Source organism: Lissotriton helveticus, chromosome 12 (assembly GCF_964261635.1).
Source record: "Lissotriton helveticus chromosome 12, aLisHel1.1, whole genome shotgun sequence".
Classification (NCBI taxonomy): domain Eukaryota; kingdom Metazoa; phylum Chordata; class Amphibia; order Caudata; family Salamandridae; genus Lissotriton; species Lissotriton helveticus.
Genome location: NC_136073.1, coordinates 93,034,372 through 93,051,979, shown reverse-complemented (window position 1 = coordinate 93,051,979; position 17,608 = coordinate 93,034,372).

The window sequence follows — 17,608 nt, the reverse complement described above, 5'->3', positions numbered from 1 at the left end:
GTCTTATAATAAATACATATTTATATGAATACACTGCGTGGTTCTTTTTCATTTAATCTATACCTAAAAGATTATGTGCTGGTAAAACAGGCTGCTTCACACTCCTTGTGGACTAAGCCTGTAGGCCACTCTCCACAGCTACCACTTAGAGAGCTTTCTAAGGTTGTCTAAGACCACTAAAATTACCATAAGTGTTGTCTGGATCAGTGAAAGATGTCCACTTTCATAAGTGTCCATCATATACTTAACCAGTCTCTCATATGACGCAACTAAGCAGATGCATTACTTTGTAAAGCCCTGCGCTAAATTATGTCTGTGTCAGGTATAATGTATGCAGGGTGGGCTTTCCCTGGTAAAATATGTTGTCAGAAATATGTTGTGGTGCAGTGATATCTATCAGATTTCACTGAGCTACTTCTAGGACGACACGGCATCAAATCTTATGCCTGCCTCATAGCAAGCGTAAGACTGACACAGTCATATTTAACATGGGACTTTCCCATGTGTAATGACACATTGCTGGAGTTGCGTCAATATGCGACACACTCCAGCAATGAGTCATTACTGCGGCTACAGATATGTCTGAAATACTGACGTATATATATCTCCTTGCAACATGGAGCACTGTATATTGAATACAGCACATCAATTGGGTCGCAAGGGGGGGCGCAGTGAAAACTGATGCATCGCTGTTTTCACACAATGATGTCACAGTTTTCATAAATGAGGTCCTAAGAGTTTCTCTCAGCATTCATTGTCTGAATGGATCTGACAGGCATGCATCAATAACTCTGAGACGTATAGCCTCCTCACAATTAAATTAATTGAATTTGCAGTGTTTGATGAGTGTTTCCAGTCTCTCAACAAATCTGTTGATGGTTTCATCAACGTTGTGTAATTCTTGACTGAAAATGTATCTTTCATAATCAACTTTTGGCATTGTATTGAACTGAGATTCATAGCTGCTTTGATTTGACAATATGTCCTTTCTTTAGCTAAAAGCATTTTCTTTATGACTTCTTTTACATCTTCACCATCAAGATTCTTGAGGTGTCTCATAATCTTCTTGAAACCTGCTTCTTCTATTGAATCAATGAAATCATCAAATGTCTCTTACAAAGCTGTCCGTCTGTCACTAATGTTTTGCTTCTTTGCTGTATTGAATTACAGTGGTGGTTTCAGGAAGGCAGTGGTATTGTAACCATTTATGAGATTGGCTGACACTGAGGGTGCTGTTCTTTCTGACACTGTCTGCTATCTGCTTGGCTTGCTTCATCCATACCATCTTTTAGGCCCTGTGCTTTGTTGACCTCTTGCTCACCCTGGAACCCTCATCTCCCTCTTGGTCTTCGATGGAGCCTTTTACTTTTATGATGAGCTTTGGAGTGTTTCGCTTTGTGTATGATCGGCTCCTCAGGCACTTCTTCTGGGGCCATTCCACCCAATGCTGTGGTATGATGACTCTCTTTACTCAGTTTTGTTAAGAAGATTACTATTTCTTGTATTTGAATAGTTTTTCTTATATGAGTTTCTTGGTAGTGTCTGACACTCGGTTAATCTCTGCTCACAGTATTTTGATTGCATTGTTGTCCTGCAATTTGCTGTCGCTATTGCTGCTCTTTCACTAACAGGTTGTATCTGCCTTTAACGTTTTATCACTCCGTATGATGTATATCTGTAAGCTGTGTAGTAGCGTGTTACCTCTCTTTACAAAATGAATGAAACTCTGTCCACCTGGAAGTCAACAGCGACCATGTCATTAATTCTAATTGCAGCCGAACAGTTCCAAAACTGTGGTACAAACCTTTCTAGGCCGGTGAGGCAATGCTACCCCTTGTTACGACAGCACTACAATCAATCTCACACACATAGTATAATACCAGTCTTTTCTGTATTATAAAATCCAAGAGGTGACTCGAGAGGTCCTGAGTCCAAATTTAAAATTCAAAGACAAACCCAGGCTGATTATTGTGGGCCCCGGTCGGCTGCATGAAGGGAATTATTCTATAACAACAGAAACCAAGGGCCCCAGTCATTAATAAATCTCCTATTGTGGAAAATTGCAGGAGCAAAGCATGAACTCCAGCATAATACACCTCCAGGCAACTGGAAAAACTGCGATTTAATCACCCTTCAAGAAACACAGCTTATTACCCCAGTTCAAGTGCACACCCTACACCACGTAAAATTAACAAGATTTCAAAGACATGGCAGGCCAAAAGTTGGCATTGCCGTTTATATCTCCACAGCAGTCAAAATTATGACTGTTCAAATGCCTGCCATGACAGCTGATATGCAACTGATTAACATCAACTTGGGGCACAGTAAAGGAGCAAATACAACCATTCTCATATGCAAATCTAACGAGAGAGGGAAAAAATGCCCTCGCCCACAAACTGATCACTGAAATAACAGAAATAAGGTATGAGAACCCAACCTGGGACAAAATAGTAACCTGGGACTTCAACTCTAACCTGATATATACACCAGAAGAAGACAACCAACCTAACTGTGGAAAATGCAATATTGACAGTGCAAACCTAAGCACCCCAAACCCTTAAACGATATGATTCAAGAGGACGGAACATAGTGACAGATCTAGAATATCTTGACATGAGAGTAATAAATGGCTGAACCAAACACGACAGACCCCCAAACTTCACATATTATGAGGTTAAGGCATGGTCCATAATAGACTATACAATACTGACCTTACCGTTGCTCACCCTAGTCAGGAATTTCCTATTAAATAAACCCACTAAAAGTGATCACTCATATCAGCATCTTGAACTAATCGCCTCTCTCTAGAGGCAGGGCAAATACTAACAGCCATTCTGAAGTGCATCAGGCGGTCGAGCAACTCCCTCCCTGAAATAGACACAGAAGCAAAAGAACAGAGAACAAAATACGTTCTCATGGTGGGCTTTCAAGCAGCCGTCTTTGTAGCCCTTCTAACAAACCTGCTGAGTGATGCCCCTATAATAAACTATTCTACAAGATCATGGCATATGCAGCCTGAAAGCCTGGGTAAAAAATCTCAGAGTATGAGTAAAGAACTAAGGGGTACAATCAGAATCACAAGGGAAATTGTTGTGTCCAAAAGCATTTGAGAAAAAACCAAACACCTCATGAAGCAGTACAAAAAGGAATTCTGGGAGAGCAAGAAAAAGCAAACAGAAGATTCCTGTTCCAAACTCCTTTTAAAGCAAACCGTTCAAATGCAAGAGACTTTTATGAACAGGTAAATGGTCCAAACTCCTTTTTAATGCAAACCAATCAAATGGGAGAGCCTTTTATGAGCAGGTAAATGGCCTCATAGATTATAAAAAATAATTAATGCTGCCTGTGTCACAGAGTCAGCCTGGATACTCTACTTAACCAACTCCTTTATAAAAGTTGAACATACAAGGGACACAGCCACAAGAACTTTTAAACTTCAATCAATAATGGAGGATAACATTACAACATACTCAATTACAAGGAGGCCAAGTGCCAACACTACCCTCCCAGATTCAAATAGTTTAACTGAACAGGCCAAACCTGTAAATATGTTGATAAAAGCAGAAAAAGAGCCACAATATACCTTAAAAACACAAATTATATAACACAAAAAATACTATACACAGATGATAACGTTTCTAAAGTAATAAGATCAGGCCGGTGCACCAGGTCGAAATGGAATCCCCCCAGACAAGATTTAAATTGGACCTGGACTTCTGGACATCACCTTTGTCTCAATTATACAACACAGAGAGCAGTTCAGGCACTATACATAATCATGTATATAAAGGAGGGAACTGGACAGAACTCTCAAACTATAGTATCATTGATTTATTAGGCTCTGAAGCAAAATACTATGCCTCACTGGTTCTTAGATACCTGGTAGACTGGTCATACAACAACAACATAATCCCTATTAACCAGACCGGATTTTGTAGGGGCTCTGGTACAATCACAGTCCTTCTAGCTTTTGGATCAATGGCAGACAAGGCCACCCTACAGCTGAAATATCTATATCTATATCTATGCTACATCTAGGCAGCATATGATTGAGTCAACAGAGTAATCTTATTGAACAAGCTAAGGCAGTGGGGCCCTCCAGGACCAATCCTTAGAGCCATAACCTTGCTCTATACAATTGCGTGGATGCAAATTAAAGTAGCAGATGTCACCAGACTCACACAGAAATTACAAACCGAAGCTGGTCTAAAACAAGGTTGCATCTTAGCCTTTCACTTATTTAACCTTTTTTATGGCTGATCTCTTGCCAAAGTTTGATCAGGTAATCTAGCATCCACCACACCTAGGTCCATTACGACTTACGTAGCTATCCTATGCAGGCGATATAGTACTGTTAAGCCACAGAAGAGTAGGTTGTCAAAGAGGTATAAATGAACTGGAACATTTCGCCAAGGAAAACTTATTAGAAATTAATACAGCAAAAACAAAAGTTATGACTATAAGCCATCACCCCCAAACGGCAACAATCTTTTAAACTAGGTAACATGATACTGGAGGCAGTTTCAAATTACAAACACCTTGGCCTACAAATAGACAACCGATTTAACTTTCAAACACTTAATAATAATCTAACAAAAATATTACTACGAGGATTGAGGCAAATGGGACTGCACTTATCTAGATGTAAGATAATATGTCAAAGGAAGGCCGTAAGGTGCTCAGGGCCTGAGACTCAAATCCCTAAGTCTCCTGGGACTACAAGGATCCCTAAATAACTTAAAAACCTGAATGATCCAGAACCCTTATTTGCAGTTATTCTCAAATACAATAGAGTTGCATAAATGAGTTCATCATTTACTAATATTCTTTAACCACGCAGGTGTGTTTTAATCTCTTTATTCGTGACTTCTTCTTCACACAAGATAAAACAGTAGCAAAATGCATTTCGTACTCTCGGATTTCTTCAGAGCACACATCGCTGACTTCACGCCGCTACGTGAGCCATAGGAAACCAGAAATGTACCTTTCAGGTAATACCGACTGAAGGATTACTCCCAGGCAAAAGGTCCAAATACCTGATGGATTACTATACACTGTTTCTTCACCTATCTTTAAAATAAATGTACTGGGATGAAGCTCTTCCTAAAGTAAAGATGAATCATCCAATTCTATCACAAAAGAATAAGTAAAACAATGCTTACAGCTTTCAAGATAGGAGGCCAAACATTTTCTTTTTCTGCCCTGAAGAAGTCCGAGAAGAGAAACACGTTGTGTGCAAAATTGACTTTCTAGTGATTTTAATACCTGAATACATTCCTATTCACAACGTTTTCAGAGGCAAGTGGGAATTTCATTTTTAAAGAGACTAATTTTTTTAAAGTCCACTAACTTTAGCATTTTCTGTTGCTGTCTCTCACACAGGTACAACATTGAACCCGCTCAACTATCACTGTCTCATATGCTCCTAGCTCCTCACTCCATTAGTGCACAGACTCTCTCACACTCTTGGATCAGGAATAGGCATGTGATGTGGATCCACAAAGAACATATCAAATTGAGAACAACATTTCTGGAATCTCATCTGGACCAATAGGTGAGACATACCGGCCAGCCATCAATCCTAAGATGATGGATGTTCAGACCTAGATTTACTAAGCTTTTATGTCTGGATTGCATCACCTTTTGGCACAGCGCCAATGCAAAATCTATTTTGGGATTTACAAGGGCACGCAAAGCCTAATTTGCATGGCTTGGAAAATAAAATGTTTGCATTATCCTGCGTTAGTGTAGAATTAGATGTGTGTAACATGGGTGTTCCCATACATCCACCCATATATTTGAAAGGAAACCAATATTTACAAAGACTATTAAACATAGGTTTGCGCCAAATTAGTGCACCTACCAGCGGCTGGTGTAATAGGGAAAAATGCCTTTCTATTTTTTTTCTCTGCATATGTTCAGAACTCTACAGCATACACAGAGGAATTATCCTCAAATGATAGTTTTAGTGCAGGAAGATGTCCCCTCCTGAACAAAAATGATCCTGACCACAATGCATGCACCCTTGCAACGCAATATAAGGGTGTCTGCATTGGTGCTATGCAGCCGTATGTGCACCAGCACTAGGACAGAGCAGAACTGAACCATATCTTTGTAAATATGCAAAGTTCTGCTATCGCCCTTTCATTTAACACAGTGGCACACCTTCCCTTGCAGTGCTAAATTGAATGAAATCTTAGTAAATCCTGGCTGTCATGTGTGTATAAGCAAAGCTTAGAAATAACTGGTAGTAGGATTCAAAGATTTCTACAATTGTTTACATTCTATTGAAAGAGAAGTTCTTATTAGTAACAGTGGTCAGTATTTTAGCAGACTCACCTGGGGAATCCTGTAGAGTCCCAGTATTTGTGCCATGAGCATTGAGCGCGTGGACACAGAGTCACCCACAGTGCCTAAGAGCGGTGGTTTCTTCTTGCACCTGTAGTTTGCAATGCCCTCCTCTTGCCCTGTTAGCATCCACATTATTCCCTCGAGCACCCAATGCAGTGCCCTGCAGGTGTCATAATGACACCTGCAGGGCACTGCATTGGGTGCTCGAGGGAATTGTTGAGAAGTCCTGTGAGTCACTTCTAACGTTTCCTCTTAAGCTGCAAACTCCCAACTCCCTCTAGGATCAATTAACACAATCAGGAATTTCAACACTGACTGAATCAACTTTTCCTTAAGGGAAAGGGGAAGTGGACAGAGAAACTAACAACATATAAGAGATATTTCCTTCGGTTGTTGTTGCTTCTATCAGTAGTGTTCTAGGCCGTTGACTTCTCCTTGGAATGTGCTTAAGATTTCATGCAATTCTGTAGTAAAAGTTTTAACAATAAATAACTCTTCTCTACAATTATTCTAATCTCAAAAATTGTTTAAACACATCTCTTACTGACCAAAGATTCTTGTGGCCTTTGTTCACACTCAATAATAACTGAATTGCTCTGTCTCAAACTCAAGGCTCCTTTAAAAGATAAAGTTATGAGTCAGAAAAGGGTTTCCCCTAATTAAATGTTAATTGTTAATTGGATTAGTGAACAAAAACTGATTTAAAACATGCAAGATTCATACCTGGAGACTTCAGCAATTTCACCACTCAAAGATTAATCTGCAGTAGGATGATAGAAAGAGAATACAACAGCCTACACCTATACTGCAGTTAAACAAGTTAAAACCAGCAAGTTTTTTAAGGCATTGAATCTTCTTTTTCAAATTTTAAACAATTTCCTATTTACACATGAATTCTGAAACTTCTGGTTTAGCAACAGTTCCTTGTCTTGCCAAGGCTTGTTTCTCAGCAAGAGTCTAGTCTTGGGTTAAAAGTACTTAATTGACTCCTTAAAACAACTCTGCAATTGTTCCACCAGAGTTTTAGCTTGTATTTACCAAGGTTTGTTTTTAGAAGACTGTCTTAACCCAAAGCCTTTTCAAACCCAGAAACCAGGAAGAGCTTTTAATGAAATTCAGAAAAGTCTTTCCTATGAAACGCTAAAACTCTTCAGTTCTCTCTGACTATTTAAGCATTAAATCTTACTGTCCCTTCAATTTGATTTGAAGACAGGAGACTCGAACCAGCTGCTGCGTGAAGGAAGCAACACTCGATATCCCAGCTGGGCTCGTAGCAGTAGACGCGGACTGATGACTCGAACCAGCTGCTGCGTGAAGGAAACTGACACGCGTAATACCGGCTGAGTTTTCTGAGGAAGACGCGAACTGGAAGTTTGAACCAGCTGCTACAAGAGGGGTACTGACACTCGATGACCTGGCAGGGCTTAAAGGGAGACGCAGGTTTTCTTTCTTAAACAAAGTCCCGGCTTCTTTTCTCAGCTGATCAGGAAAAAAGGGCTCGACTAGATTTAAGAAATTAAGGTCGGAATTAGGGTGCTCAAAGATGAATACCGAGTGGGGAATTGGATCGGTTTTCTATCCAGCGTCGGAAAACAGTAGCGCTCGTCAGGAACTCCAACATGAGACGAAGCGCCGACCGTTAGATCAAAAGTCTATTTATAGCCTTACACTGCCTCGAGGACAGCGCGAGCTCACTAACCAATTAGGTTTCAGATAGGAGAGCCAGCGCGAGCCTGTCTCTACTAAGAGCGCACAATCTAACAGCAAAAGCTCATGGACTAAATACCCTGACTTGAATCCAACAAGCATAAACTAATGCAATTTTCTAATCAGCTTTAAACAAGGAAATAAAATATAAATTACATACCAAAACTTGCCTATTTATTAAAACTAAAAGTAATTGAACTAATAATAAAAATAAATCATGAATTGAATGTGATTCACTCAAAACTACGTAAGACGACCAGTAGCACCCCTAACAGTTCCTCCCCCCAAAGGTTGTCTTACAGGTCGAGGTTTATCAGGATGTAAAGCATGAAAAGACCTAACAAGTCTAGGGCATGAACATTCTTTTCAGGCTCCCAAGACCACTCAGAAGGATCATAACCCTTCCAATCAACCAAATAAAACAAGGTACCCCGAATCCTTTTAGAATCTAAAATAGCTTTAACCTCATACTCAACATGATCACCAATAACCACTGGCGGGGGAGGATTGTCAGGTCGAGTAGAAGGTTCAAGAGGTTTCAAAAGGGAAACATGAAAAACAGGATGAATAGCATATTCTTCCTGCAAAACTAATTTTACAGACACAGGATTCAGAATTTTCTTAATTTGAAAAGGCCCAATATATCTAGGTTTCAACTTTCTAGGACCCTCTAACTGGATGTTTCTAGTAGATAACCAAACTAACTGACCTTCCTCATACAAAGGAGAAGGTTTACGATGAGAATCAGAAGTCCTTTTCATAGTCAATTTACTTTTAATCCATTGTTTTCTAGACTTTTCCTGAACATCCATCAGATATGTCAACCTATCAGCAACTGCAGGCATAGACAGTTGTTCAGCAGGTAAGAGAATAGGGATAGATCTTGGATGTTGACCAGTGAGAAAATAAAAAGGAGAACAACCCAAAGCCGAATGAGTGGTATTATTATAAGAAAACTCTGCCCAAGGTAAAACTTCATCCCAAGGACTAGAAGAAGTTGTTAACAAACATCTTAAACCTTGTTCAACATGCTGATTAACTTTTTCAGTTTGTCCATCAGTCTGTGGATGAAAAGAAGAAGACAGAGCTAACTCAATTCCTAACTGTTTACTGAGTTGTGACCAGAATTTCGAAATGAATTGAGGACCTCTATCCGAAATAATCTTTGAGGGAAGACCATGAAGCTTTACAATATTAGATAAAAACACAGTACTAAATTCTGCAGCAGATGGAATCTTGAGTAAAGGAATAAAATGTCCCATTTTAGACAACAAATCCACCACTACAAGAACCGTGGTATAACCATTAGATTTAGGGAGATCAGTAAACTCTATATCGAAAAAATTTCCAGTAGCCCCAGAGTCCAAAAGTACAGGAATACTATGTCTCTGAAGAGTAGTTAAAATAAAGACCATCCGAATAGTAAAATGTTTAGGAATATGTGTAGTTATATTGGTGACAAATTGAGAGATCTTAGAAGAAAATTTACTCAAGGAAACGATCTCGGCTTTCCTCGAGAATTCTAGTTTTCCGACAGATTTGACGAAGGAATTTCAATAGCTAGAACTTTCTTTTTTGCAGGTTTAACAGTACAATCCTTAGCAAAAGGCCCAGGCTTGCCACAGTATAAACACAAATTGCCCTTACGTCTCCGTTCTTTTTCTTCGGGGGTTAAAGGACCCTTAAAACCACCCGACAAAACAGGTTCAACAAAAGTATTCTTAAACTCTGACTCTTTTTTCTCAACTCTAAATTGTGAGCTTCTAAAATCACTTCTTGTTTTTTCATTTTTACGTTCACCTAACCTGTGGTCAAGCTTGACCACTAAATCCTGAAATTCCTTAAAATCACCAGGCAAATTAACTATGTGTGCAAGAGAATCTTTCAAATCATCTTTAAGACCTCTATAAAACAAAGAAATTCTCTTCTCCTCTGGCCAATGAGTTTCAGTCAAAAGTCTATTGAACGTAGTAATATAAGAAATGAGATCCTTAGTCCCTTGACGAAGACTCAATAACTCATTATCAGAAGACTGAATTAAAGTGTGCTTAGCAAACAAATTGGACATGGCAACCTTAAAATCTTGCAAATTATGAAGAAGAGGGTCATTATTATCAACCAAAGGCATTGCCCAATTTGCAGCCACCCCACCAAGATATGAAATTATAAATGCCACTTTAGCTGTGTCTGAAGAAAAAATTTGGCGTTTACACATGAAATGTAATTGACACTGACTAATGAAAGTTGCAAATCTACTAGTATCTCCAGAAAATCTTTCTGGATTTGCCAAAGGAACAGGTGTAGGTGTGACTACAGTGACTTGGACTGGTTGACTATCTAACTGTCCTCCAGAAGAATGTGCCTGACGTAACTCAGTTCCAAATCTTGTTGGCGCTAAAACTGGCTTTCTCTCCTTAGAGGGATCCCTCCAAACAGAAAAACCCGCTCTAGTCTCGTCTAACTCTTGACGAAGCGATTGATTTTCCAATCGTAAATTCTCCATTTCCACTGTCATTTTTTGCACTAATTGCGACAACTGAGAGACATCCATGAGGGCGAATTTACAGACTTAAGAGGAAACGATTTTAATTAATTAGGCTTCGTCTACTGTTGAGAAGTCCTGTGAGTCACTTCTGACGTTTCCTCTTAAGCTGCAAACTCCCAACTCCCTCTAGGATCAATTAACACAATCAGGAATTTCAACACTGACTGAATCAACTTTTCCTTAAGGGAAAGGGGAAGTGGACAGAGAAACTAACAACATATAAGAGATATTTCCTTCGGTTGTTGTTGCTTCTCTCAGTAGTGTTCTAGGCCGTTGACTTCTCCTTGGAATGTGCTTAAGATTTCATGCAATTCTGTAGTAAAAGTTTTAACAATAAATAACTCTTCTCTACAATTATTCTAATCTCAAAAATTGTTTAAACACATCTCTTACTGACCAAGGATTCTTGTGGCCTTTGTTCACACTCAATAATAACTGAATTGCTCTGTCTCAAACTCAAGGCTCCTTTAAAAGATAAAGTTATGAGTCAGAAAAGGGTTTCCCCTAATTAAATGTTAATTGTTAATTGGATTAGTGAACAAAAACTGATTTAAAACATGCAAGATTCATACCTGGAGACTTCAGCAATTTCACCACTCAAAGATTAATCTGCAGTAGGATGATAGAAAGAGAATACAACAGCCTACACCTATACTGCAGTTAAACAAGTTAAAACCAGCAAGTTTTTTAAGGCATTGAATCTTCTTTTTCAAATTTTAAACAATTTCCTATTTACACATGAATTCTGAAACTTCTGGTTTAGCAACAGTTCCTTGTCTTGCCAAGGCTTGTTTCTCAGCAAGAGTCTAGTCTTGGGTTAAAAGTACTTAATTGACTCCTTAAAACAACTCTGCAATTGTTCCACCAGAGTTTTAGCTTGTATTTACCAAGGTTTGTTTTTAGAAGACTGTCTTAACCCAAAGCCTTTTCAAACCCAGAAACCAGGAAGAGCTTTTAATTAAATTCAGAAAAGTCTTTCCTATGAAACGCTAAAACTCTTCAGTTCTCTCTGACTACTTAAGCATTAAATCTTACTGTCCCTTCAATTTGGTTTGAAGACAGGAGACTCGAACCAGCTGCTGCGTGAAGGAAGCAACACTCGATATCCCAGCTGGGCTCGTAGCAGTAGACGCGGACTGATGACTCGAACCAGCTGCTGCGTGAAGGAAACTGACACGCGTAATACCGGCTGAGTTTTCTGAGGAAGACGCGAACTGGAAGTTTGAACCAGCTGCTACAAGAGGGGTACTGACACTCGATGACCTGGCAGGGCTTAAAGGGAGACGCGGGTTTTCTTTCTTAAACAAAGTCCCGGCTTCTTTTCTCAGCTGATCAGGAAAAAAGGGCTCGACTAGATTTAAGAAATTAAGGTCGGAATTAGGGTGCTCAAAGATGAATACCGAGTGGGGAATTGGATCGGTTTTCTATCCAGCGTCGGAAAACAGTAGCGCTCGTCAGGAACTCCAACATGAGACGAAGCGCCGACCGTTAGATCAAAAGTCTATTTATAGCCTTACACTGCCTCGAGGACAGCGCGAGCTCACTAACCAATTAGGTTTCAGACAGGAGAGCCAGCGCGAGCCTGTCTCTACTAAGAGCGCACAATCTAACAGCAAAAGCTCATGGACTAAATACCCTGACTTGAATCCAACAAGCATAAGCTAATGCAATTTTCTAATCAGCTTTAAACAAGGAAATAAAATATAAATTACATACCAAAACTTGCCTATTTATTAAAACTAAAAGTAATTGAACTAATAATAAAAATAAATCATGAATTGAATGTGATTCACTCAAAACTACGTAAGACGACCAGTAGCACCCCTAACAGTATTGGGCAGCAGGTCATGGTTATTGTTGATCTCCTCGATGGCAAAGGTCATGCCCTGCAGCCACTGATAATCCAGGGAACCAAACGGACACTCAAAAGATCAAACATTTCAACAAGAGGGCTAAGTACAAAATTTGGAAAAAATGAGCCAAAGACATGCCATATAGTGGTATGGGGTATATTGATATAAAGTTAAGTGGATACGTATTCTAAAAAACTTGTTCAATAGTGAAACATGTACATTGAGGGTTATGTGTTAAGACAAACAAATAGCTTTACCAGTGTAAATAATCTAGCTATTTTCGCATTAGGAGCCACAAAACAGGTCAGCCAGTGCACCTCATTCCAGCCAGCAGCTTCATTCTACTCTAGATATGAAACAGTGAGGCAGAGGTAGGATCTACCAACTGTCCTCCATGAGTTTCTGGAAAAACCCAGCTATTCCCGAACTGAGACTCATTAACTGCCACTGCTCTGCCAGTGCATCTCAATCTTGCCAGCAGATCCAGGGATATTCCAGAACAGTAGGTTCTGATAATGAACTGAAATCACGTTGTACAGTACCTTTGCTATTGCTATCCTTGGCACCTCACCTAGGCCTGTAAATGTTCATGGACTTCAGCTCCCCCTAGATTTTGGTACATGGTTCATGCTAAAAAATGTAGGGGCATATTAGCAAGACAGGCGAAAAAATTATCGCAGCTTTAGCGGCAGAAAACGGCCCCTAAAGCGGCGATAATGGGCTTGATAATATGCTCTATGGAATTCCAAATGAAGCTCATGTTGGATGTCCTTCACATCTAACATGGGCTTCAAAGGGAATTCCATAGAGCATATTATCAAGCTCATTATTGTCGCTTTAGCGGCAGTTTTCTGCCGCTAAAGCAGCGATAATTTTATCGCCTGTCTTGATAATATGCCCCATAGAACTTCACATATTTATGACTCTGACACACATTGGTGGAAATACCTGCAGCTGAACTTCACCTCTCAATCACATCTGAGCTCCTGTCAGAACCCCCACAAACTCCATTTAAACACCTAAACTCCTCTCAAACATTGCTGCATGCCTCTGCAATGTCAATCAGAAGTATAATTGCAGCCAATTCAACTGATGCTACTACTAATTTTAATCTATTCAGGTCCAGGATACAAGTGTTCTTACTGACGTGGACCAACCAGTCAAAAGCTAAAAGTGTCTCAAAAACTAAAACATCAAGCCTAGGTGCTCGTTCAGTTTCACAGACAACCACCATTGATAACCTCAGGTGTCCTACCAAGAGGACTTACTGCATCTGTTGCAATGCTTCTCCCACTGATTGAGGAGTGGTTAGAGGCCTTCAAAAACTATGCGTGCAACCATTTCATATACCATCAACACTCACCTCCCTTGATGTTTTAGGAGGCGACCAACCTTTATCATTAAGCAGGTTGGTAGGGCATTACCTTGCAACAACAGCACTGTTGGTGGTATCAGCCCCTCTGAAAGAAAGTTACCATCTGCCCACCACCAGTCTCTAATCATGTACATCATGATTGAAAAGAGGCTTCTAGATCTGGGTGGATTAAGGAGTTTGGAAGTGCTACTTCCATAGTCAACTGGGCTCAACACCATGCACACAGCAGGCCACTGGAGATGGCAGTTAAATGTATAAGGAATATAATTGTGACTTCGGAGGCTCCAAATAGCGATGTCATTGATTTACCTCAGCTGCTGTCCCCTATGTAGTGGGAATGACTCACATTCCTTCCCTGTCTCGGCATACAGTTGAATAATTTTTGCAGTTTATAAATAAGGTTTTGCACTGCCTTCATCTCAAAATGGATTTTGCCTTCTGGAAAGTTAATGATAGTTTGATGGTACGCAGAGTAGGAAGGGAGGGCCCATTATAAAAAAACAAAGAGAGATATTGCATGATAATTAACTTTAGGCTTCTTAGGCTAGTGCACAACCTGGGGGCCTATTACACAAAAGATGCATTTTCATTGTTGCAGCAAATGCTCCATGAGCTATATTATAACAAATGTGCTGCCTCTAAGGCAGCCGCGAACTCGTGCTGCCCTGGGGGCAGCGTGTTCAGGTAAACAAAAATGGAGCGGTTGCTTTAAAGCCGCTCTGTGTTTTCACAGTGCAGGCGGCAACCCGCTTGCTCTTTGAATGGGGGTTAGAGACCCCCTTGCAGGTAGATGCAGTGAGTGACTGCACCCGCCGGCAAGGGGATGTATGAAGAGTCCATAGGACTCTTCTATCCCCTGCAGAGGGCTGCCATCAGGTGGCACACCTGAGAGATTTTTTGCCTCATCACACACGTCTGTAATACGGCACAGGCTCAGAGGAAAAACGATTCCTCATTTGCATGTGGCACACCCTGATGCAAATGAAACAATGTCCACTGAAGATGGGGCTGGTGATCTATGAATGCCAGCCCTATCAGTATTAGAGAAGCGACAGCACAAGTGTCTGCAGCCCCTTCTATTATGCCAAAGTGCCCCAGGGGCTCGCAAAGAGGGTGCAAGTACCTGTTGCGCGACCTGCGCACTTGCATAATATAGCCCCAGCTCTTAAAGTTTCATCAAACGTACATGCAGCATCCCTACCTGTAACTGCCATATTTTCCCTGAGACTTCCAAACACTTTGAACTTTTTACCTAAATAACATCGCAGAATAGTCTCTTCTGTTCAAGTTCTGGGCTGCACATTTCTTTGTAGATGTACTCATGCAGTTCAGCAAATGCACCTCATGCACTGGGGTGCATGTAAATGCCTACCCTGTGCACAGAGGTGCTTCAGTGAGAAGACATACCGCGATTAAATGCCTTATACCTGCTCAATCATCTATGACTTGAAACTTATCTAGTGTACCTTTTGGGTTGACAAGGACTCTCTACAGTGCCTGAATTTCCACTGACTGTGCAACTTGCTCAGCACTGTGCATATGCCAACCCAGCATGACCTTGTTCTACCCTTATTACTTATGATATGGATGGTTTGTTCACACCCACAACATGACTGCCTTAGGTCAAAGGTTACCAGTTCCTATCATTACACAGTTTAAGACCAAAGGGATTGCATGCAACACCTTAAGATGTACTGTATTTCTTAATCAAACTGTGACCTTCAAACCCCGCAAAAACTGTGATCCCAGAATATTTATGTCTACAAAGAACTGGATGACAGTGAAGTTTCGGTCCACATCTGACACAGATTACGGATGTGTTGAGATTTAAGAAAGGAGACAATCACTGCGGTGATAGATGCCCGCTTCTGAGTGATTCGAGATGGCTAGGAAGAAACCATCACCGGCATTAAACATGAGGCGCCCTGCAGCAATTACCTTTGAGGGCCATTTTGGTTACTCCATAAATACAAGTTAGAGCAGCAGCTCTGTTTGGAAATCAGAAAATGCTGACCATTAACATGATGCCCTGATGAGAGTCCCAGTACCAGCGGACTGGGTCTTGAAACGCGTCATCACTTTTCGACACAGAGGAATTGGAATAAGTTTGTTGTAGTATGTGAATGTATTGTATTCTTAGGATCATAAAAGCAAAATAATCACAATAAAAATTCAAGATAAAATACAGAGTAAGATCAATACTTTAAAATATTTTACATATACAAATTAATTGATCTGTCCTAATCCACAGAGTTTCTATATTTAATCGCTGCTTTTAAGAAAGGAACCACATGTTCAATGCACTTTTCACATTCCAACATTTGTAATTTAAGAAAAGCAATACGGCAATGTCTTAGGCCTAATAGTAACAGAATTGGCTTTAAGAACCTTTTTCTTGAAAGTACATACAATCTGCAAAATAGCGTGGTATGTAAGGTGGTTTGTCTAGGAATATCGTCACATGGACAAATAATTGTATCTTCGGACCAATCCATGTTTTTAGGGAAACTAACAAGCTTATGAAAATTGCCCAGCCTGAAATGGGTAAGAAGCATCCTTTCATAGCTACCCTGTACATGGGTCAGATACAGTTGCAAGCCCCAATTTGTTAAAAGCACATTGTTGTCTCTCATGCTGACTTTGCTACATCCCTCTAGCCATCTCTTGTTACTCAAAGAATTCATGCAGAGATCGTTTAACATTTTCCTGGACACACTTCGCAAACTTAAGGGACAGTCATAAAATTCTGGTCTGCCAATCTTAATTGATAAAGTTTTAATAAAACATAACCAGCCAATGTTGCAAACCCTATCCAGCTTTAGGCAGTCCATGATAATCTCCCTGTTAAAACTCATCTCTTCCATTGTCCATATCCTATGCCATAATAAAATTACATTGGTAATAATTATATCCGAGATATATGGTAGACCAAGTTCCATGTGACAGATATAGGTAGAAGTGGAATTAGGGACTGCTAAAAGATAACGTAAAAAAGCATTTTCACCTAACTGCAACACACTAACGTGTGAGACACCCCAAATACCTGAACCATATACAGCAGTAGAAATACATTTAGCTTTATAAATATCTATTAGTTCAGGGACTGGTCTGCGCCCAAGTCTCTTTGTAAAGTTCTTTAAAGCACCAGAGGCTCTCAGAAACGCTTGTTTCCTTGCGTGTATAGCAGCAGACCAGGAACCAGAATGCTCAAAAACGATTCCCAGATAAGAACATTTTTGGGTGCAATCAATCTTACTATTTTCTATGTGAATATCACATCTTTTTCCTCGCTTGGTTCCACATTTCATAGAATAAGTTTTGCTACTGTTAACCTTCAGGCCCCTCATTTCCATATACTCCACAAAATGTGTCACCATCCTTTGTAGTCCAACCTGGGTTCTACTCATTAAAACAGCATCATCTGCATATAGTAAAATAGGAACCGGGGATCCATAAATAAAAGGATAATCTTTACAAGAATGAATTCAAAAGTGTCCTAAACCATTTATATACAGCGTAAAAAGGAAAGGGGCGAGCACGCACCCTGGCCTCACCCCTTTCTGAATTAAAAACGTTTTAGAAATTTCACCATCCTTCCCATATCTTACCTTGGCCCCCGCTTCACTGTACAATTTTCTCATAAAGAGAATTAGTGGAGGGTCAACTCCCATAGCACCAAGCGTATCCCACAGCTGTTTATGTATAACACAATCAAAGACACTACTCAAATCTACAAATGTCAGAAAAATACTGCCCTTTTTTGCATCCGTATATTTA